The sequence below is a fragment of the Orcinus orca genome, chromosome 5 (genome assembly GCF_937001465.1).
Source record: "Orcinus orca chromosome 5, mOrcOrc1.1, whole genome shotgun sequence".
Taxonomy (NCBI): Eukaryota; Metazoa; Chordata; class Mammalia; order Artiodactyla; family Delphinidae; genus Orcinus; species Orcinus orca.
The window spans coordinates 4,565,212-4,589,740 of record NC_064563.1 but is presented as its reverse complement, the minus strand read 5'-3'; the positions used below and the strand labels follow the sequence as shown (position 1 = coordinate 4,589,740).

The 24,529-nt window shown below is 39.8% G+C and overlaps 1 protein-coding gene across 9 annotated transcripts in view; it reads right to left on the bottom strand.

Moving 5' to 3' along the window:
* The window catches only part of THRB (thyroid hormone receptor beta), a 392,184-nt gene that overhangs the window by 298,294 nt on the left and 69,361 nt on the right, over nucleotides 1-24,529 (bottom strand). For 5 of the 9 annotated variants that reach the window (XM_033431962.2, XM_033431959.2, XM_033431961.2 and 2 more), the window contains exon 2: nucleotides 17,772-17,836. The exons of the other annotated variants lie outside the window; for them this stretch is intronic. The gene's annotated coding sequence lies outside the window, so the exon portion shown is untranslated. The remainder of the gene's footprint in view (nucleotides 1-17,771; nucleotides 17,837-24,529) is intronic. 9 annotated transcript variants of the gene reach the window in all.

The following is a 24,529-nucleotide window of genomic DNA, read 5'->3' as shown; positions in this document are numbered from 1 at the left end:
TAATATCTAGTATATGCCACAAGGCCATGGTAAACAACTGAATGAAATAATTTATTAAAGCACTTTGCACAGTGCCTGACACCCAGGAATGTTAGATAAATATTAAAACTCTTAGAAAGAGGAGAACATCATGTGTTTTGAAACAAGAGATTCTGAATACAACTCTAATGGTAACAGAGAATGTGGTATCCATGCCACTGCATTACAGAAATCAATTCAAAAAAAGCATATGCTCCTATGACTCACAGACTTTGAAAATAAACTTATGGTTACCAAAGGGGAAGGGGGATAAATTAGGAGTTTGGGATTAACAGAAACACACTACTATATATAAAAGAGATCAACAACAAGGACCTACTGTGTAGCACAGGGAACTAGATTCAATCTTATAATAACCTATAATAGAAAAGAATCTGAAAAAGAATATATATATAATATATATGTATATATAACTGAATCACTTTGCTGTACACCTGAAACTAACATAACATTGTAAATCAACTACACTTCAATTTAAAAAAAAAAAAGCATATGCTCCTGAATTCAGTGCTTAAAAAGCAATCCACGGAAACATAGGTAGATATTCTTGCAGTCAAGGCTCAGTCTGTTTGGTTTGTCCACTATTATTCATTTGAGAGTCGGTATGTTTAGCAGATCTTTGATAAGGTGAGGTTAGTATCAATATCTAAAAGCTATTTTCCCATCGTCTATCAAAGTTGATTGTATTTTGATGAATGCATTTTGAATGGAAGAGCTTGAAATTAAATATCTGCTCATCACCAGAATATTGACCCACATTCGATATTCGAGATTCGATATTCGAGATCCACATTCTGGATCTCTTGACAATCCAGAAGAAAAATTCAGGCAGCAACGAGAAAGGACCATTACATAAATGATTTTAAGCTTCAGAAGCTCCCTACAGGAAAAATGTGGCCTGGATTGGAGAGTATGATCAGAATTCAAAGCCCAGAGGAAAAGGGAAAAAAGCAGATGTACCTTAATGCTGGAACTGAGAGTATAAACCAAATTGTCCAAGCTTTACTTGCATCTGTTACTATATGGGCAGTTTACTAGGAACAATGCAAATATTCCAAAAGCAGAATTGAGTCCAATTATTAGACTGCAGGGCAGATGCAGAGGGCCATGTCTCCATGGAGGATACATTTTACATAAAAAAACTAGTATTAGGGAAACTGGTGCTAGGGATCCTTGTTACAATCCCTTTGCCAATATAAAGCCATATTAAATCCAAGTGAAATGCAATCTCCATTTCAATACTTATTAAAGTCTTCCCATTCCAATGAAAAATGGCCAGTGTTAACTGTTATAGTTGCACAGCAGCAGGCAAATTTCTGTGTATGATCACCCATCCCTCCAGAAGATAATTTCATGAGCGGATAGAACATACTTCAGACAGATGGTCAAAGTTATAAATTTGAAAACAAAAAAAGAGGTGTTCACCTTTCAAAACTGTGGTTGTCCTATTCGTTAATTCCCAAAAATTTAGAATAAAGAAGTCTTTGCTCCAATGGTCTACACTGGCTGTCAAGGCAGCTCTGATTTACAGGGTGCTCTTCCTCATCTGTTTCTGCAGTGAACTGGTGGAGGGATACAACACGGATGGCCCATCACCACCAATGAGTGACCTTGGCTTGTCCAGGCTAAACGGTCCTGGGAGTGCTGAGTCGGCAGCAACCTCTGTCCTCATCTTCCTTTCGGCTGTTGGCTGAGAGTGGTGGCCGGGTTAGCAGTTCAGTCTGCTTCTGTGAAGCTGGGTTTTTCTTCTGTGAGGCTAATTGAAACTGCAACATTGGCCTCATTACCATCTTGTAAAACCCCTCTGAACTAACCAGCTCAGACAGCCATGGTTATAGGCTAAAATCAAAGGCAAGATGAGTCAAAGAATTATGGACAGAGAGTTCAGGCTGTCTTCTAAATATCAAAATGTATGATTAAAACTCAGGGCATCATTCATTTACATATACCAATACGGTTATCAAATTGACAACGTTTCACATTTACCATCAACATAGGCTCGGTGGGGAGGGATGAGCCGGAAGAGATCTCTGAGATGTTTTATTTTGAGCAATCATAATGTCATTCTTCTTACTAGGGTCATGTTTAAGTCACATGGACAAGCAGAATGCCCTCGGGTTGATTTTTTTAAGCCCAATGACAGTGAACCATTGTGCAGTGAATTAGATTGCTCTAGGTTCAACCTGATTGTATTCCTAAGATCACCAAAAAATGATAATAAGTGAATAAAAGTTAAATACATTTATTATGCTGCATGCCGCCTGACTACTTTGACCTAAATGAATAATTCTCAATGCAGGCAATTTTGTCCCAGAAGAGACATTTGGCAATATCTGGAGATATTTTTGATTGTCACAAATGGAGCAGGGAGGGCATGATGTTACTGGCAACTGATGGGGGATGCTGGTAAATATTCTACTGTGTATAGGACACAACAGAGAATTTTTTTACCCCCAAATGTCAATAGTACCAAGGTTGAGAAACCCTGATTTAAATAACCAAATCAGAATGTGGGGATATGATTAGTTGAGTAGCTGCTGGTCATTTTTGTGGCTGAGGGGGAGAAAATCAGCATGCTGAAAGTGTATTTGTCAAATAGCTTAAAAGTTCCAAGGACACTTCTAAATACACTAACTCATCTGGCCATGAGTTTGGGGATAAGATAGGAGCAGGAAAGGGAAGGATGTAAACATTATATTCAGAGAGTATTCCATCATGAGTCAAAAATATATGTGCTAATTTATAGAAGTAAAGGCTGACATAAGTTACTGGCAAGATAATTTATGTGCTAGCCTGTTCGCTTTTATAAAATGCAATGACAGCATTGTATTTAAGCAGAAGTCTTCTCTGATTAGAGACAAATATAACTTCATACCTGATTTGCCTAGATATTAAAATATATTTTAAAATTTTAATATAAATCTCCTGTATTGGCCAAAAATTGATGAATGGAATAGAATAAATGTCCTCCAAAACAGACTCTAGTTGATATGAGAACCTTAAAAAATGATAAAGAAGACAAATCAACAATAAAGAGATGGATTATTCAATAAAAGTGATTTTGAGATAATTATTTAGGAGTTGAGAAAAACTTAGTTATTATCTCAACTTCTCTTCATATATCAAAATAAAAGTACAGATGGATTTTAAAAACTAGGAGAAAATTAGATGAATAGTTATCTGCTCTCTGAATGTGGGACAATTTTCTCAAATTCTCAAATGTTCTCAAAATGCCACAGTAGGAGAAATACAAAGGAAAATGTCCCTATGTAAGATAATTTTACCCTTTTGTTTGTTAAAACTCCTCAAAATCAAAACTTGTCAAAATTCAAAAGCAAACCACAGATTCAGAAAGACATTCGTAACACAAATTTTAAAGTGTCACTATTTTTGACTATATAGAGTTCATATAAGATCATTTTTAAAAAAGCATTATCAAATTGACAATTGAGCAGAAGACAGAAAATTTTAGAAAGTTAAAAAAATACAGGAAAACATCTCATTCCATTAGAAATATAAATTAAAATAAGATACCATTCTCTACTTATCAGTTTGCAAAAAGAATTTTTTTTAAATAGGAAGGAGCTGTTAAAGAGGTTTTCTTATATTCTAGATAGACTATAACTTGGTACTACCCTTCTAGAAGATACACAAATAAGTTCATATTCATAGTTTTTGGCCCACAGAACTCATTTATGAAGATTAAGAGGGGGAAAAAAATCTCAAAATATAGAGATAAACAGCTTTACACATAAAGATGTTTGCTGCAATATTATTTTAAATAAAGAATTTCTTTTGAATCTCCTTAATGTTCAATAGTTGAAGTGATGGTTCCCTGTGATGCATCCATCCACTGATGTGGAAAATATTTTGTGAAAATTTGAAAAGATATTTACAAAGAATTTTAATAAAATGAGAACCTGCTTGTGTTATAACATGAGGTTAAAAATTTGCTTATGGTAGGTGTAGTGGGCTGAATGTTAGTCCTCCAAAAGATATGTGCATGTCCTAATCTCCAGAACCTGTAGATATTATCATATATGGCAAAAGATGTGCTTAAATTAAGGATCCTGAGAGGGAGAGAATATGCTGGATTATGTAGGTGGACCCTAAATATCATCACGTTTCCCCATAAGAGGAGACAGAGGGAGTTTGGATACAGACACCGAGAAGAGGGCAAGGTGATGTGAAGATGGAACCAGAAACTGGTATGATGCAGCCTCAAGCCAAGGAATGCTGGCAACCGCCAGGAACCAGTAGAGGTAAACAACAGAATCTCCCTAGAGCCTCTGAAGGGAGCACAGCCCTGTTGACACCTTGGTTTTGGATTTCTGACCTCCAGAACTAAGAATAAATTTCTGATTTTTTTTTTTTTTTTTGCGGTACACGGGCCTCTTACTGTTATGGCCTTTCCCGTTGCGGAGCACAGGCTCCGGACGCGCAGGCTCAGCGGCCATGGCTCACGGGCCCAGCCGCTCCACGACATGTGGGATCTTGCCGGACTGGGGTACGAACCCGTGTCCCCTGCAACGGCAGGCGGACTCTCAACCACTGCACCACCAGGGAAGTCCAATTTCTGCTATTTTAATCCATCAAGTTTATAGTAATTTGTTACAGCAGCCATAGGAAACTTATACAGTAAGTTTACACTTAACCTTTTAAGAAACTACCAAACAATTTTCTAAAGGGTTTGTACCATTTTACATTTCCACCAGCAGAGTATGGGAGACACCAAGACTGGGAATGGTCAGTCTTCTTCACTTTAGCCATTCTGATCAGAGTATAGTGGTATCTCACTATGATTTTAACTTGCATTTCTTTACTGACTAATAATGTTCAGCATCTTTTCATGCATTTATTTGCCATCTGTATAGCTTCTTTGGTGAAGTGTACGTTTACAACTTTTGCCTACTTTTATTTTGGGTTACTTGTTTTCTTATTATTGGGTTTTGAGTGTTCTTTATGTAAAACAAGTTACACCTACCCTATGACCTAGCCATTCCATTCTTAGGTATTTACCCAAGAAAAATGAAGACATATACCCATACAAAGATTTGTATACTAATGCTCATAGATGTTTTATTTGTAAAGGTCAAAAACTGGAAACAGTCAAATATTCATCAGCAGGTGAATGGATAAAGAAATTGTGGTATCCATACAATGGAATACCACTAGGCCATAAAAATCAATGAACTATTGGTACATACAACAACAAGGATTAATCTTAAATAATTATGCTGAGTGAAAGAAGCCACACAATAAACATGATACATACTTATGAGTCCACAATTCTAGAAAAGTCAAACTAATCTATAGTGACAGAAAGCAGATCTATGGCTGCCTAGGGATGAGGGCAGTGGGGAGAAGGGATAATTAATTAAGGGAGAAGAGAAAACTTTGGGGTGACATTTAAGTTCATCATCTTGACTATGGTGAAGATTCCCAGGTATATACCTATGTCAAATGTTACCAAATTGTAGACTTTAAATACATGCAGCTCATGGTATGTCAATTACACCTCAGTAAAGCTGTTTAAAAAGTGGCTTAATCTTTCTAAGCCTCAGTTTCCTCATCTATAAAAGGGGACAATAATAGATCCCACCTCATAAGGTTATTTCAAGGATTAAATTGTGGTAGTATTGGAAAAGCACTCTGTTCAGAATCTTGCATACAATGAGCACTCAAAAATGCTAACAATATTTTTGTAAAAATGGTATATAAACTTTTTATCTTGGTATGATACTATACATATATATATAATATATATTATATATATTAAAAATGAACTTAGGAAAGAAAGATTAGAAAAGAAATATTCCCAAAGTATAAAAAGCTATTTGACTTTAATTGTGGAATTTGGGGTGATTTTGTTCTATGTTTCCTTTATTTTCCAGATTTTCTACAATAAGTATGTATTGTTTTTACCCAGTAAAAAAATTTATTAAAAAAAATAATGCTAATAATCCCCTAATGAAACAAAGCTCTGCTAAGTAAATCACATGGCACAAAGCATACCTGATTCCTGCCTGTTCTTACCCGCTGGCACCCCTGTGAGCCTCCTTCCAACCACATCCCTCTCCACTCTGCAGTCAGTGCTCAGACACGCTGATTGCATGCGTGGTCTCTTACCTGTTCAACACCCTTCAGTGACTCTCTCTAACCCTTTAGATAGAGTCCCTGTTCTCAGCAGGGCTCCTGCCTACCCCTCTGATCTCACCTTGCTCTACTCCTCCCCTCTCTCTCTTCTCCTGCCCCACTGGCTTTTCAGGACCTCCAGGTTCTTTGGTTACTCCCATTACATCTCCCTTGCTTCATACCATTCAATCTTCCTTCCCTTCCTGCTTTTTATTGACCAATTACCTTTGCATTTAAGGCTCAGCTCAACAGGGAAGTCTTCCTTGACATCCTTTTGTTAAACTCTCCCATAATCCTTTTGGCTAAAATTCAGTGAATTGTTCGGTGGGTCTTCCTAGCTGGTGAGCAATCTAAGAGCTTAACCATCTCTGTGCTGTTCAAAGCAGTGGCCCCTAAACATAGCACAGCTGTAGGCACTTATTACTGGTGATTAAGACAGGGCTGGTCCACAACCCCACTCCTGGGCATAGATCCGGACAAAACTCTAATTTGAAAAGACACATGCACCCCTATGTTCACAGCAGCCCTATTCACAATAGCCAGGACATGGAAACAACCTAAATGTCCACGGACAGATGAATGGATAAAGAAGATGTGGCACACACATACAATGGAAAACTACTCAGCCATAAAAAAGAACAAAATAATGCCATTTGCAGCAACATGGATGCAACTAGAGATTATCATACTAATAAGTCAGAAAGAGAAAGACAAATACCATATGATATCACTTATATGTGGAATCTAAAATATGGCACAAATGAGCTTATCTACAAAACAGAAACAGACTCACAGACATAGAGAACAGACTTGTGGCTGCCAAGGGGGGAGGGGGTGGGGAAGGAAAGGACTGGGAGGTTGGGATTAGCAGATATAAACTATTATACAGAGGATGGATAAACAACAAGGTATATAGCACAGGGAACTATATTCAATATCCTATGATAAATCATAATTGAAAAGAATATTTAAAGGAAAGACTGTTTATATGTGTATAACTGAGTCACTTCGCTCTACAGCAGAGATTGGCACAATGCTATAAATCAACTATACTTCAATTAAGAAAAAAAGAAAGAAAGGGCTGGCCCAGAATCCCTGGCCAAAGCATTATGGCAGAGAAGGAACATTGTTCGAATCACGAAGACACCACCTGCCTTGGGGCGAGTCATTTCTTCCTGGTTTAACAATAAATATTTATAAAATAGGCCTAAATTATCTCCTAGGGCTCCTCTAGGTCAAAAATGTAATTGGGTGAAATTGAGGTCATGTCCCATTGAGTTAGAATAATTTCTTGAGTGAATCAGTGTCATCCTCACATGTTCTGACTGCAACCAGCAAAAAATAACTTGCTAGTATAGAAAACTAGAGCAATATCACCAATGAGCTGTCATTTATTTCTTAGAAACTAAAAGGTCAAAATGATGGGCTTCAGTTATTAGCTCCTCTTGAAGTTTTCTTCTACCTACAAATATTCTAACTTGGCTCACCATCCTTCTACAGCCAGAAACCCTAAAAGCATGGGTGGCCTTGGTTTTGGTCACTCTTGAATTAAATATGCAATATTTAATATGAATTAAAAATAGCACTATTGATTAGCTACATTTCACAAGAGAGAGTCTTTTTAGCTTTGGCCCCTCTCCCATGGGTGCCACTGAGTGCCCATCTCATGCCAACATCTCCTGCTGTTTTCCTTGCTAACTCTCCCCAGCACTTGTGTCACTGATTATGTTGGTTCTTTCATCATCCAGGTTCACAAATGAAGAAATGGGGATCTAGAGGGATTAAGTAACTTACGCATAACCACAGGACTGGGTAAGTGACTGAGGCAGATTCACACTTGGGTTGCCTGGTCCAAAGCCAATACTGTCCAGCTGTCGTGTGACTGTCTGAGGGGGAGTTCGTGTTCTCAAGGTCATTAAACGTTTGTCCTATTCTTTCCCTTTTCTTCCCTGTTCGAACCCATGCCAACTTGTCTAATTATCTCCCAGAAGCTGGCTGTTCTTAGGGCAGATGCTACCCTTCAATCTTTGTTGTAGTCTGCTGCAACCCTGTTCCCTTTTCATGGTTTGCTCATTTATGTGTACACACACACACACCCCCTAAAGATATACAGATGAAAAAGGATTTTTCTGTGACTGTATCTAGTGTTACTTGTACGACTATGAAACTTTTTAAAAAAGGTTTTATTTGCCCTTAAGTTTTATGTATTTAGATCCCCCCCCGCACTGAACACTGAAGAATTTACTTAAACCACGTATTTATAACCCTCTTTGTAGCACCTTTTGCAAAGTGGCTTCTTAGTTGAGACGATGATGTGCTAAATGAAAATACTGCAAGTTTTAAAACATTACCCAATGTTTTATGGCAATGATTCTCCAAATTCAACACACACACACGCACACACACACACACACAGTCACTGAGGACACTTGTGAAAATGCAGATTCCTGGGACTTATCCTTCAAAGAATTTGATTTAGAAAGTCTTGGATGGGGCCCAGTAATCTGTACGTTAAACACGCTCACTAGGCAAATCTGATGCAAATATTTTGTGACTCACACCCTGAGAAATGAAGAGAAACTCCGTAGCTTTGGGGGGCTTGGAAAATTTTATAAGGCTTGAAATTCTGTCTATTTGTAATTGTTCACGAAGCCTGTATGCTATGCTAGCATCATTTCCATAAAAAGTGGACATTCAGGAAATTTGGTGGCATGGATGGATAACTGCCCAGAGTCAAAGACCCACGAGTAAGGAATTAGGATCATCTGAATTAAGGATATGGATTTGATCTGTGCAGTAGATATGGAAGAGTTGCCATTTTTCCAATTTTGTTTTGAGGGTGGAGCAGTGGGTTTAAAGAAACTATGCCAGCACTGCTGGGCCTGCCTCTGAACTTCACAGGAGAAACAAATAAACTTGTTTACTTCACTGTTACTTGGGGTTTCGGATACGGCTGAAACTAACGTTGATATGGCCACTTTCCTCCATTTCCTCCCCAGATGCAAACTTAGATTCCTGACTTTTTTTTTTTTTTTTTTTTTTTTTTTTTTTGCGGTACGCGGGCCTCTCACTGTTGTGGCCTCTCCCGTTGCAGAGCACAGGCTCCAGACGCGCAGGCTCAGCGGCCACGGCTCACGGGCCCAGCCGCTCCGTGGCATGTGGGATCTTCCTGGACTGGGGCACGAACCCGCGTCCCCTGCATCGGCAGGCGTACTCTCAACCGCTGTGCCACCAGGGAAGCCCAGATTCCTGACTTTTTAATGACAAAACAGGAGCTAAAAGAGGGATAGGCATGAATTCACCATTCTTTTAGCTGCTGCTGAGGAATTTTCGCATCTCTGGATGCCCCTGAGCTTTGGGGACATGACCACATTGGTGGGTCTTACTTTGAAGAGTTAGGACCTCACATCCCAACCTCCTCCAGAATCCAACAGGGAAGGGATGGTACAGAAGACCGTCTCCAAAGATGGCCGCCAATGTTTTCCTTCCCTATAAGCACACGCCACTCCCCCACTGAAGGTAGGATGCACTTCTCCTCCCTTTTACATTTGGGGCAGCCTTGTAACTTGCTTTGACCAATAGAACGTGGAAGAAGTGATATGTTGGGTCCCGGGACTTCTTAGTCCAAGACTTAAGAGGACTGGAAGCTTCTGCTTCTTCCTTCTTGGAAGCCAGCTTCCACGTGAGAGTTCTGAGCCCCCTCAGACCTCCACACTGTAAGAACATCCAAACTAGCTGTGTGGCAAGGCCCCAGGAGAAACACCAGGTCACCCACAGTTGAGTAAAAGCTTCTTGGAGCTTCTAGCCCAGCCCGGCCACAGCCGAAGAGGCTGAATGAGTGATCCCCAGCCAATACCAAATGGAGCAAGAGAACTGCCCGGCCAACCCTACCTGAAGTCCTGACCCACAGAATTGTGAGAAATAGCAAACAGTTTTTATCTGAAGCCACTGAGTCGTGGGGTGGTTTGTTATAAAGCAATAAATGACTGACACAGCTGGGAGGGGTCATCTGCAGCAGAAGAGAGGACACTTAGGAGGTAAAGAAAGGGCGGATGATGAGAAAAACCTACTCTGCTACCAGTTTGCCTGGTTCCTGTCGCCCCGGCTTTGAGTTTTGAAAAATGGGACTTAACCCTTATTTCCACAGGCAAGTAAATTCTGTGTTCTCAAGAATTAACCTATAGTTCACATTTGGAGCACAATGTATTTAGAGGTTGGAACCGATTCAATGCACTTCAGTACCCACTGCTGACTTCCAAGTATCAGTGCTCATCCATGTGTCAGACGCTTGCTTTGTATGTAAAGCAGACACGTAATACTGGGTTAGCCCTACCGTTTCCAAGGAGGTATGTCCTAGTGCTATATAACTGTGGACTGTACCCAGTGTAGTGTATCAAGCATGATTCTGGGTAATTTTATGTTCATCAGTACTTTTTAGGACAATCTGTTTATTGAATCTGATTTCACTGTAAAAGAAAAGAATCACAGACATTAAAAAAAAAAAACTTAAGGGGCTTCCCTGGCAGTCCAGTGGTTAAGATGCTGCATTTCCACTGCAGGGGGCACGGTTTCCATCCCTGGTCAGGGAACTAGGATCCTGCATTGCATGCTGCGTGGTATGGCAAATAAATAAATAAATGAATGAATGAATGAATAAATAAACAAACACTTATATTAAAAAAAAAAACCTAATAAACCCCCCAAAACCAAACGTATGGTTACCCAAGGGTAAAGGTGGGGGGGGAGGGATAAATTAGGAGTTTGAGATTAACAGATACACACTACTATATATAAAATAGGTAATCAACAAGGATCTACTATATAGCACAGGGAACTCTACTCAATATTCTATATGGGAAAAGAATTTGAAAAAGAATGGATATATGTATATGTATAACTGAATCACCCTGCTGTACACCTGAAACTAACACATTGTAAATCAACTATACTCCAATATAAGATAAAAAATTTTTTCAAAAGAAGAAAAGAATGAACGAACACCCAGGTATATATGGCCTACTCCAAGAAAACCCTTATTTACTTCTCAACAAATGTTCTCAGAGGAAAATTCTCTACTCCAATCCAGCAGAAGACAAGATATTTAAATAGAGAAATTTTGTAAAAGTGCTTTCCAGGGATATCTTAAAAATGTTGATGGAGAATCACTCTATTAAAACTACCTGCTTGGTGACTAAGGATCTTCAAAGTATTTATAGTTCAGTTAATTGCAGACAGAGGGCTTCAGCATTTCAATTTCTGAAATTAATACAGGATTAAAATGGTGGCTTGGAAGCGCAGTGGCAGCAGTGGTTCTCAGCCCTGGCCAACAGCTAGAAGCACTTGGAGTTCTTCTAGTCCAAGACCCAGAGGTTTGACCTAATTGTTCTGGGGGTTTTTTTTATGCTCTTTAAGGGATTCTGACATCCAGCTATGATTGAGAACATGGTTGAAACAGTTTGGGCCCTGGGGTACTTCTTAGACATGAACATTTCTGGACCTCATCCACACCTCCTGAATCAGAAAGTGGACCTCATGAGAACCGCTGTGCTACGTGATACAAATTAAAAGGGCTAATTGGGGACTTCTCTGGTGGTCCAGTGGGTAGGACTCCACGCTCCCAATGCAGGGGGCCCGGGTTCGATCCTTGGTCAGGGAACTAGATCCCACATGCCACAACTAAGAGTCCACATGCCACAACTAAGAAGCCCAAACACCGCAATGAAGATCCTGTGTGCCACAACTAAGACCTGGCATAGCCAAAATAAATAAATAAATAAATATATATATATATATATATATATATATATATATTTTTTTTTTTAAAAAAAGGGCTAATCGACTCTATGTCCCTTCATTGTGCCTCAATACCTAATTAAATGTCCATAAATCTAGAGCCTTCTTACATTCATTAACATCACATTTTTTACAGGATTATAAAAATCTAGTAGAAAAAAATTTTTAAAGTTAAAAAGTATTATTTTATTTCTGATTTTTAATTCACTTTTTGTTGTAACATAAAGGAAAAGAATAAAAATAACTCCACTGCTACTTTGAAATAACATTATTAACACTTTGATATCAATTTGCTTTTCATAAAAAAATGATTGTATTGTACACATTGTTTTATAACCTTCTTAACCTGCTTTTTCACTTACATCTTTTACATCCTACTGTATTACTAAATATTTTAGACATCATATTTTTAAAGTTGCCTTTAGTCCATCACAGGAATGTGCTAAATATATTTTATCAAAACTTTAACAGTTGTTTCATATTTTTGCTTTTATAAATAATGTTTTCTTCGATTATTAAAAAAGTCAGGTTTTGGGCTTCCCTGGTGGCGCAGTGGTTGAGAGTCCGCTTGCCGATGCTGGGGACACGGGTTCGTGCCCAGGTCTGGGAAGATCCCACATGCCACGGAGCGGCTAGGCCCATGAGCCATGGCCGCTGAGCCTGCGCGTCCGGAGCCTGTGCTCTGCAACAGGAGAGGCCACAACAGTGAGAGGCCCGCGTACCGCAAAAAAAAAAAAAAAAGTCGGATTTTTTTGGCTGTGCTGTGTCTTTGTTGCTGTGCGGGCTTTCTCTAGCTGTGGCGAGCGGGGGCTTCTCTTGTTGCAGAGCACGGGCTCTAGGTGCGTGGGCTTCAGTAGTTGCAGCATGCGGTCCCCAGAGTGCACGGGCTTCAGAAGTTGTGGCGTGTGGACTCAGTAGTTGTGGTGCATGGGTTTAGTTGCCCCGTGGCATGTGGGATCTTCCCAGACCAGGGATCAAACCCGTGTCCCCTGCATTGGCAGGCGGATTCTTGGTCCACGGGCTTCTCAGTGTGGCGGCTTCTCTTGTTGCGGAGCACGGGCTCCAGGCGCACGGGCTTCAGTAGTTGTGGCATCCAGGCTCAGTAGTTGTGGCTCGTGGGCTCTAGAGCGCAGGCTCAGTAGTTGTGGCGCACAGGCTTAGTTGCTCCGTGGCAGTGTGATCGTCCCAGACCAGGGCTCAAACCCATGTCCCCTGCATTGGCAGGCAGATTCTTAACCGCTGTGCCACCAGGGAAGTCCTATCAAAAGCCTTTGTTCACATTCATGATGCCATTCTTGGCATCAGTCCCTAGAAGCAGTATTCATAGATCCAAATGTATATACCCTTTAAGGCTATTGATACACATTGAAAAATTGTCCTTAAAAAAAAGCATCCTTAGCCAATTCCCTTGCACCATAGGGTGATGCTATATATCACCACTTTATTTAATCTGTGCCACTTTAGTAACAGGATGAGTTCCTACTATTCTTTAATGAGGTTAAATCTTCTTGTCATTTTAAAAAATTTATAGCCTACTTGTATTTATTTTCATTCTTTGTCCATTCTTTAAAAAATGTGACTATTCAGTTTTCTTCCTATTAAATTGAAAAAGCTTTTTTTTTTTTTTTTGGCGGTACGCGGGCCTCTCAATGTTGCGGCCTCTCCCGTTGTGGAGCACAGGCTCCGGACGCGCAGGCTCAGCGGCCATGGCTCACAGGCCCAGCCGCTCCACGGCATGTGGGATCTTCCCGGACCGGGGCATGAACCCACGTCCCCTGCATCGGCAGGCGGACTCTCAACCACTGCGCCACCAGGGAAGCCCTGAAAAAGCTTTTTACGTACTAAGGATTACGTTCACCAACATTTGGAGGCAAGAAAAATACAGTAAACACTCAATTGAGTAGCATCAGAATGAGTTAATTTCAATTCCATGTTCGTCGAAAATAAACTATAATCATTTGGTTGAATTACATTATTGTAAATCTGTAAAGAATCAGTATATTTCCTTTTCCTAGGACTGTATTACCCTGAACAAATACAGTACTTCTCTAATGACTGAGTTTATTGTGGTGCCTCATAGTGACTGTTCTGAATTTTCCATTGCATAAAGAGAATGGGATTCAGAAAGTCTGAGTCCTGGCTCCACAGCTACAATTTATACGTCCTAGACTAAGGACGTGCTTTAGTTTCCTCATCTTTGAAACAGAAATAACAAGAATGACCTCTACCTCCAATGGTGACTGTGAGAGACAATTTGCAGGATATGCACACAAATTTCGGAGACTGGCTATCTGGATTTGAATCCCTATGCTGCCATTTAAAAGCTATGGAGTTTGGGCAAGTTCTTAATCTCTTCGGGCTTCAGTTTCCTCATCTGTAAAATGAGGATAATAATAGAATTTACCTATTGGAGTGGTTGCAAGGATTAAATGAATGAAAGTCTATATAGCATCGTAGAACAGTACCTGGCAGGTAATAAGCACTATGTATCAACACAACAATCATTACAATAAATAAAAGAATTTGCCTGTTATGTGTTCTCTCTTTTTTTTCTTCTTGCATATTATGAACTCTTTATTTACCTTTTAAGGTAAAATTTACATATAGTGCAATGCACAATCTTTTTTTTCAAGCTTATGAATTTTTTTTTAAATTGGAGTATAGTTGCTTTACAATGTTGTGTTAGTTTCTGCTGTACCGCAAAGTGAATCAGTTATATGTATACATATGTCCACTCTCCACACTCATGTCAGTGGTGGGCTTATAACTGCTGTAATGGCCACCACAGTCTTGGCAGGTGTAAAGAGCTGAGCTGAATCTCTACCAACCCCAGGATGTACCCTGGAAATGAGTTTCTGAATAGGGCTCTGACATCAACTTGCTTTTTGGTGATTCACCTCTTTCTTCTCAATGTGGAATGCAGCAAAACCAACCTGTTCTTTATTAGCTAGAGTATGACTGTCAAAGCTAACCATGTGGGTTGGTTACTTTGCTTCCATCCCGGAAGTCACCTCCACAGGCAGCCAGCCAGCCAGCCAGCCACTAGAGTGTGGACCCAAGGTGCTCTAAGACAGCTCTGCACCAAGTTTCCTTATCTCAAAGGAACTGAGATAGGAAATGCATGGATTTTTAGACGTATTGACTATAGTTAGGTTAATTAAATTCTGTGTTCTCTGATTTATGCTCTTAGCTAACAAGGAAAATTTTGGTAACTCTTTAATATGAATCATAATCAATACAGAAGATGATTAAAAGAACTCTCAGCATTTTGGTCATTTTATCTGATAAAACTCCCACTTTTGTCCCCACGAGTTACACTGTGTAAAAGAAAATATGCCCATATGGAATACGCTTGTGAGTCAAAAACAAAGCCAATGCCCAAAATACAAATCAAAAACACTGCCTAGAACAACAGGCCTCAACTAATGAATTAAAATGATTGCTGGTTTCTTTAAAATATTAAGCCCATCAACGCTTGCCAAGAACCCCTTGGCTAGCTGAGGGATTCGAGCTGCATTGTTCAGCTCGAGATTGAAATCCTTCCATTCATCGTTGACATGTGAGAGACAAGACGAGGCTTTGACAGACAAGGGATGAGGCACCAGATGGTTTCCATCTGTATCTCCACTGATCGCACAATGAAAACCCACCTTCCCTGATCAGAAGGCCACGCGATACGCGGATAATGAATACCCAGTGTTTTTAAAGGAGCGTAATCGCCCTTCCCAACCAGAGACGTATAAATATTAATGAACGCAATCTGGTTCTAAGTAAATTTAGCATGAACTTTTAGCTACCCTCCCCTGACAACTTCCTCCCTCTTTAACTGAATTAAGTTTCAAAGTTCTGTGATTAAAAATAGCAAACCCTGAACTGAAGTTGGATCTGTGGCTGAGGAAAACCTCTCCCTTCCAGCTAGTCACCAGTTAACACAGTTCATATCACTGCGTACTTTTTTTTTTAACCAAAAAAGGGTCTCAGTTTGAATGAATGTTTAAGCAAGTGTGAACAGTGAGCTATAGAATCAATACAAATACACAGGGAACTGATTAGTAATCTGTCATTTCCGCCATGCCTATTTCCAAAAGGACTTGAGCAAACTTAGAGATTACTACACGCAGTACCAGGAGTTGTTAAACAAGCTCATTTCTGCAAAGCCCTGGATTACATTATATATTAAACTATTGAACCCTAGGAAAAGAAAAATGATTCTTTCTTTCTTTCTCTCTTTTCACCTATACACACACACACATACACATTTTTCTGCAAACTTAACCGAGAATAACTGAGAGTATTAAAACAGTTTTAATTACTAATATTCAAGAGAAAATAGCAGTTGTTTTTTGGCGGATGAACTTGTTAGTCTTCCTTCTTGACTCACTCCCAGCGGCTTTTATCAAAAATATCAGAAAGAGACTAAGATTTGAAAATTTCCACTAATTCCTTCCATTGCCTCCTTTCCCTTCCATTCAAACAAGGAAGATTTGCATACTTTCTCTAGCTTATGTGTCTTTAATCTGTCTAAGCAATGCATTTTCCAAGAAGCAGATTCTATATTTTCACCACTAACGTTTCCCTGTGGATCAAAGTGGCCAGAATCTTAAAGTGAAAAATGTCGAATCAGTCCAAAGACAGTATAAACAATTAAATCCATATTCTCAACTTTAGTCCCTCATGTGACTTGAAGGAAATAATCCTTTTTCCTCTCCTCCAATATTTATTGTTCTCATTTTGTCAATAAACAAATTTCTGTTGAGTACTACTATGTGTCTGGCATCGGCTACTGAAAATCAACGCAATGGACAGTATTGCTATTCTTAGGCACAGATGTTATCTCAGAGACATCCTTCAGATATTGTAAAGAATGTTCTTTGCCATACGGTAGCAGCATCAGGCATAGAGTTGATGGGTGTCTCTATCTCATGTGATCAAACCCATCTCTTAGCCTTCAATCCTCTTTTGGGAATATGCTCTCAGCAGGATTAATTATCAGTGTAACCAGCAAGACTGGTGTTTGTTTAAGGTTCAGCTTCACTAAGTCTTGACAAGCTTTCTTTCACCTTCCCTAGCACAATTTGGTTGTCAGCAGCATGGTCACATGTCAGAATAAAATCAATAAAGCTGGAGTAAAGGATGAGCTGAAGCTTGCAAAGAAAATGCTGAGTAAGTAAAAATGCACTTTGGTTATGTTCAGGGCAAGAAGAATAGGAAGGGCTAGACCCCTGGCTTGAGCCAGATGGTGCAATGTTAGCATATGACAAAGGGGAAGGAAAACGGTCCTTCTCCCTGTGGCTTTTGTCATGTTTATCAGGAAGAACGACCCTCAAACTGTAAAGAAGAGACCTGAAATGGTTAATTTTAGTAGTAGACTGAAAAAATGAGAAGATGGAAAGTGAGTACCTAATTGTGTTTAAGTCTCTAGGCTCAGATGCATTAGATCTTCAGAAGTAATGGAGAGAAACAAGCAACCAACAAAAAGTTTTTCTCGTTGTTGTAAATGAGAAAAGTAAATTTTGTCTTGATTATCAAAAGCGGGACCTGAGGGCAGTAGGGGGAGAAAAGTGGGTGTGGGAAACAATATCATACCGGTAACACCTGTAATTCTAGAAGTTATACTTAAATACATGGTTTATGAATATTATTGAAAGAAAGTGAAATAAGGTAACCAATAAAGAGTAGCAATGGGTTGGGGAGGAGACATAAACAAATATATGATATGTGCTATTTGACAATATGATAAAACAAATATGTTAAATTATATTTTATGTGCATTTACATCAACGTATACCAGTGGCATCACATACCTATTTCAGCAAGATGCTTGACAAAGTCTTGTAAGGTATCCTGGGGTAAGATAGTAGGATGTGACCTAAATGACAAAGAATGAATAGATGAGTTGAACAGCTGAGAATTAATTAATCAACGTCAATTGAGCTATTGAGCTTTCTCCTGTCAAAAACTGTATCGATGTGGATGCAGATAGAGAGGATTATCATCACTGAATGGTTGTGAATAGTTGAAATAATATAATCATGTATATAAAATGATCTGATAAAATGAATTAGATAAAATTTGGAGAGGAAAATATAAAGTATTGCATTTATTAGAAAACATAATTAGGAGGTGCAGAGTTGAGGAAGACCTGAATGACAGCTGTTTAGAAGAAAAAAACTGAGTCAACAGAGTGATATGGTGGCACATATGAAAAAGAAATTGTAGTGAAATCTTAGAGAAAGAGTGACAGAACATATTCTTTGCCCCCTTCACTCCTGTTTGCCATGGTCACCCTGGTGGCGATGGGGACTTTATAACATACTGGCATATGCTATGAGAGGATATCACCATAAGCAAGAGATAGCCCTGTTTGTTCTGCTATTGATACACTATGGAATCTATCAGGATGCTCCTAATAAACTGGCTGACCTTGGATATAAGTGAATTATGGAATGAAAGATCCAGGATCCTTAGAGGAGGGCATAAGAATGTAAAACAAAAGAGGAAAAGGAAAGCAAACCTGAGGTGCTCACACAGAAACAGATGGTCCAACGAAATAGAATAGAAAGACCAAAAGCAGTCTCACATAATCGAAATTTTAATTTATGAAAGCCTTGGCATTGAAGACCAAGACGGGAAATTATGCTAGTATAACTGTTTTTCATATGAGAAAAATGAAATTGGATCCCTATCTCATGCAGTAGAACAGAAAAATCCACTCCAGATGCATTGTAGACTTAAATATAAAGGTAAAATTTTAAAACATTTAGAAAAAATATAACATAGGGATGGAAGGATTTCTTAAGCAAAATTCAAAAATTACTAGGCATAAAAGAACAGACTGATAAATCTGGCCACGGTACACACACACACACACACACACACACACACACACACACCTATGAACTAACAAATAGGGGGTTGATATGAGCAGCAATTCACAAAAAAGGAAACATCGATGGTAAATAAGTATGAAAAGACATTCAACCTCATTAGAAATCAAGGCAATGCTTTTTCAGACCACAATAAAATACATTTTAGATGGGTTAAATTTAAGAGGCTGACATTACCAAATGTTATCAAGGATGTGCAGCAACAAGAACTCTACCACAGGGGCTTCCGGGAAGATGGCGGAAGAGTAAGACGCGGAGATCACCTTCCTCCCCACAGACACACCAGAAATACATCTACACGTGGAACAACTCCTACAGAACACCTACTGAACGCTGGCAGAAGACCTCAGACCTCCCAAAAGGCAAGAAACCCCCCCACGTACCTGGGTAGGGCAAAAGGAAAAAGAATAAACAGAGACAAAAGGATAGGGACGGGACCTGCACCTCTGGGAGGGAGCCGTGGAGGAGGAAAGGTTGCCACACACTAGGAAGCCCCTTCGCGGGTGGAGACTGAGGATGGCGGAGGGGGAAAGCTTCGGGGCCGCGGAGGAGAGCACAGCAACAGGGGTGCGGAGGGCAAAACGGAGAGATTCCCGCACAGAGGATCAGGGCCGACCGGCACTCACGAGCCCGAGGGGCTTGTCTGCTCACCTGCCGGGGCGGGCGGGGCTGGGAGCTGAGGCTCGAGCTTCGGTCGCAGCGCCGGGAGAGGACTGGGATTGGCGGCTGAACACAGCCTGCAGCAGGCTAGTGCGCCACGGCTAGCCGGGAGGGAGTCCGGGGAAAAGTCTGGACCTGCCGAAGAGGCAAGAGACTTTTTCTTCCCTCATTGTTTCCTGGTGCGCGAGGAGAGGGGATTAAGAGCGCTGCGTAAAGGAGCTCCAGAGACGGGCGCGAGCCGCGGCTAAGAGCGTGGACGCCAGAGACGGGCATGAGACGCTAAGGCTGCTGCTGCCACCACCAAGAAGCCTGTGTGCGACCACAGGTCACTATCCACACCCCCTTCCGGGGAGCCTGTGCAGCCCGCCACTGCCACGGTCCGGGGATCCAGGGACAACTTCCTCAGGAGAACGCACGGCGCGCCTCAGGCTGGTGCAACGTCACGTCGGCCTCTGCCGCCGCAGGCCCGCCCCTCACTGCGTGCCCCTCCCTCCCCCCGGCCTGAGTGAGCCAGAGCCCCCGAATCAGCTGCTCCTTTAACCCCGTCCTGTCTGAGCGAAGAACAGACGCCCTCCGGTGACCTACAGGCAGAGGCGGGGCCAAATCCAAAGCTGAGACCCTGGGATCTGTGAGAACAAAGAAGAGAAACGGAAATCCCTCCCAGCAGCCCCAGGAGCAGCGGATTAAAGCTCCACAATCAACTTGATGTACCTGCACCTGCGGAATACATGTATCCACAACGAATCATCCCAAATTGAGGAGGTGGACTTTGAGAGCAAGATTTATGCTGCATAGCTTTGCTTACACCATTTGTTCTAGGGTTCTATGCTTCCATTTTTTGGTTTTTGTATTTTTAATATTTTTTCTTAATAATTATTTTTTATTTTAATAAATTTATTACATTTTATCTTTATTTTATTTTACTTTATCTTCTTTCTTTCTTTTTTCCTTCCTTCCCTCCTTCTTTCCTTCCTCCCTCCCTCCCTCCCTCTTTTCTTTCTTTCTTTCTACTTCTACTAATTCTTTCTTTCTACATTTTCTCCCTTTTATTCTGAGCCATGTGGATGAAAGGCTCTTGGTGCTGCAGCCAGGACTTAGTGCTGTGCCTATGAGGTGGGAGAGCCAACTTCAGGACACTGGTCCACAAGAAACCTCCCAGCTCCACGAAATATCAAATGGCGAAAATCTCCCAGAGATCTCCATCTCAACACCAGCAACCAGCTTCACTCAACGACCAGCAAGCTACAGTGCTGGACATCCTATGCCAAACAACTAGCAAGACAGGAACACAACCCCACCCATTAGCAGAGAGACTACCTAAAATCATAATAAGTCCACAGACACCCCAAAACACACCACCAGACGTCGACCTGCCCACCAGAAAGACAAGATCCAGCCTCATCCACCAGAACACAGGCACTAGTCCCCTCCAGCAGGAAGCCTACACAACCCACTGAACCAACCTTAGCCACTTGGGACACACACCAAAAACAACGGGAACTACGAGCCTTCAGCCTGCAAAAAGGAGACCCCAAACACAGTAAGATAAGCAAAATGAGAAGACAGAAAAACACACAGCAGATGAAGGAGCAAGATAAAAACCCACCAAACCTAACAAATGAAGAGGAAATAGGCAGTCTACCTGAAATAGAATTCAGAATAATGATAGTAAAGATGATCCAAAATCGTGGAAATAGAATAGACAAAATGCAAGAAACATTTAACAAGGACCTAGAAAAACTAAAGATGAAACAAACAACGATGAACAACACAATAAATGAAATTTAAAATACTCTAGATGGGATCAACAGCAGAATAACTGAGGCAGAAGAATGGATAAGTGACCTGGAAGATAAAATAGTGGAAATAACTACTGAGGAGCAGAATAAAGAAAAAAGAATTAAAAGAACTGAGGACAGTCTCAGAGACCTCTGGGACAACATTAAACGCACCAACATTCGAATTATAGGGGTTCCAGAAGAAGAATAGAAAAAGAAAGGGACTGAGAAAATATTTGAAGAGATTATAGTTGAAAACTTCCCTAATATGGGAAAGGAAATAGTTAATCAAGTCCAGGAAGAACAGAGAGTCCCATACAGGATAAACCCAAGGAGAAATACGCCAAGACACATATTAATCAAACTATGAAAAATTAAATACAAAGAAAATATCTTAAAAGCAGTAAGGGAAAAACAACAAATAACACACAAGGGAATCCCCATAAGGTTAAGAGCTGATCTCTCAGCAGAAACTCTGAAAGCCAGAAGGCACTGGCAGGACATATTTAAAGTGATGAAGGAGAAAAACCTGCAACCAAGATTACTCTACCCAGCAAGGATCTCATTCAGATTTGATGGAGAAATTAAAACCTTTATGGACAAGCAAAAGCTGAGAGAGTTCAGCACCACCAAACCAGCTTTACAACAAATGCTAAAGGAACTTCTCTAGGCAAGAAGCACAAGAGAAGTAAAAGACCTACAATAACAAACCCAAAACAATTAAGAAAATGGGAATAGGAACATACATATCGACAATTACCTTAAATGTAAATGGATGAAATGCTCCCACCAAAAGACACAGATTGGCTGAATGGATACAAAAACAAGACCCATATATTTGCTGTCTACAAGAGACCCACTTCAGACTAGGGACACATACAGACTGAAAGTAAGGGGATGGAAAAAGATATTTCATGCAAATGGAAACCAAAAGAAAGCTGGAGTAGCAATTCTCATATCAGACAAGATAGACTTTAAAATAAAGACTATTACAAGAGACAAGGACACTATATAATGATCAAGGGATCGATCCAAGAAGAAGATATAACAATTGTAAATATTTATGCACCCAACATAGGAGCACCTCAATACATAAGGCAAATACTAACAGCCATAAAAGGGGAAATCGACAGTAACACATTCATAGTAGGGGACTTTAACACCCCACTTTCACCCATGGACAGATCATCCAAAATGAAAATAAAAAAGGAAACACAAGCTTTAAATGATACATTAAACAAGATGGACTTAATTGATATTTATAGGACATTCCATCCAAAAACAACAGAATACACATTTTTCTCAAGTGCTCATGGAACATTCTCCAGGATAGATCATATCTTGGGTCACAAGTCAAGCCTTGGTAAATTTAAGAAAATTGAAATTGTTTCAATTATCTTTTCCGACCACAACGCTATGAGACTAGATATCAATTACAGGAAAAGATCTGTAAAAAATACAAACATATGGAGGCTAAACAATACACTACTTAATAATGAAGTGATCACTGAAGAAATCAAAGAGGAAATAAAAAAATACCTAGAAACAAATGACAATGGAGACAAGATGACCCAAAATCTACAGGATGCAGCAAAAGCAGTTCTAAGAGGGAAGTTTATAGCAATACAATCCTACCTTAAGAAACAGGAAACATCTCGAATAAACAACCTAACCTTGCACCTAAAGCAATTAGAGGAAGAAGAACAAAAAAACCCCAAAGTTAGCAGATGGAAAGAAATCATAAAAATCAGATGAGAAATAAAAAGAAATGAAGGAAACGATAGCAAAGATCAATAAAACTAAAAGCTGGTTCTTTGAGAAGATAAACAAAATTGATAAACCATTAGCCAGACTCATCAAGAAAAAAAGGGAGAAGACTCAAATCAATAGAATTAGAAATGAGAAAGGAGAAGTAACAACTGACACTGCAGAAATACAAAAGATCATGAGAGATTACTACAAGCAACTCTATGCCAATAAAATGGACAACCTGGAAGAAATGGACAAATTCTTAGAAATGCACAACCTGCCAAGACTGAATCAGGAAGAAATAGAAAATATGAACAGACCAATCACAAGCACTGAAATTGAAACTGTGATTAAAAATCTTCCAACAAAGAAAAGCCCAGGACCAGATGGCTTCACAGGCGAATTCTATCAAACATTTAGAGAAGAGCTAACACCTATCCTTCTCAAACTCTTCCAAAATATAGCAGAGGGAGGAACACTCCCAAACTCATTCTATGAGGCCACCATCACCTTGATACCAGAACCAGACAAGGATGTCACAAAGAAAGAAAACTATAGGCCAATATCACTGATGAACGTAGATGCAAAAATCCTCAACAAAATACTAGCGAACAGAATCCAACAGCACATTAAAAGGATCACACACCATGATCAAGTGGGGTGTATTCCAGGAATGCAAGGATTCTTCAATATACACAAAACAATCAATGTGATAAACCATATTAACAAATTGAAGGAGAAAAACCATATGATCATCTCAACAGATGCAGAGAAAGGTTCCGACAAAATTCAACACCCATTTATCATAAAAACCCTGCAGAAAATAGGCATAGAGGGAACTTTCCTCAACATAATAAAGGCCATATATGACAAACCCACAGCCAACATCGTCCTCAATGGTGAAAAACTGAAAGCATTTCCACTAAGATCAGGAACAAGACAAGGTTGCCCACTCTCACCACTCTTATTCAACATAGTTTTGGAAGTTTTAGCCACAGCAATCAGAGAAGAAAAGGAAATTAAAGGAATCCAAATCAGAAAAGAAGAAGTAAAGCTGTCACTGTTTGAAGATGACATGATACTATACATAGAGAATCCTAAAGATGCTACCAGAAAACTACTAGAGCTAATCAATGAATTTGGTAAAGTAGCAGGATACAAAATTAATGCACAGAAATCTCTGGCATTCCTATACACTAATGATGAAAAATCTGAAAATGAAATTAAGAAAACACTCCCATTTACCATTGCAACAAAAAGAATAAAATATCTAGGAATAAACCTACCTAAGGAGACAAAAGACCTGTATGCAGAAAATTATAAGACACTGATGAAAGAAATTAAAGATGATACAAATAGATGGAGAGATATACCATGTTCTTGGATTGAAAGAATCAACATTGTGAAAGTGACTCTACTACCCAAAGCAATCTACAGATTCAATGCAATCCCTATCAAACTAACACTGGCATTTTTCACAGACTTAGA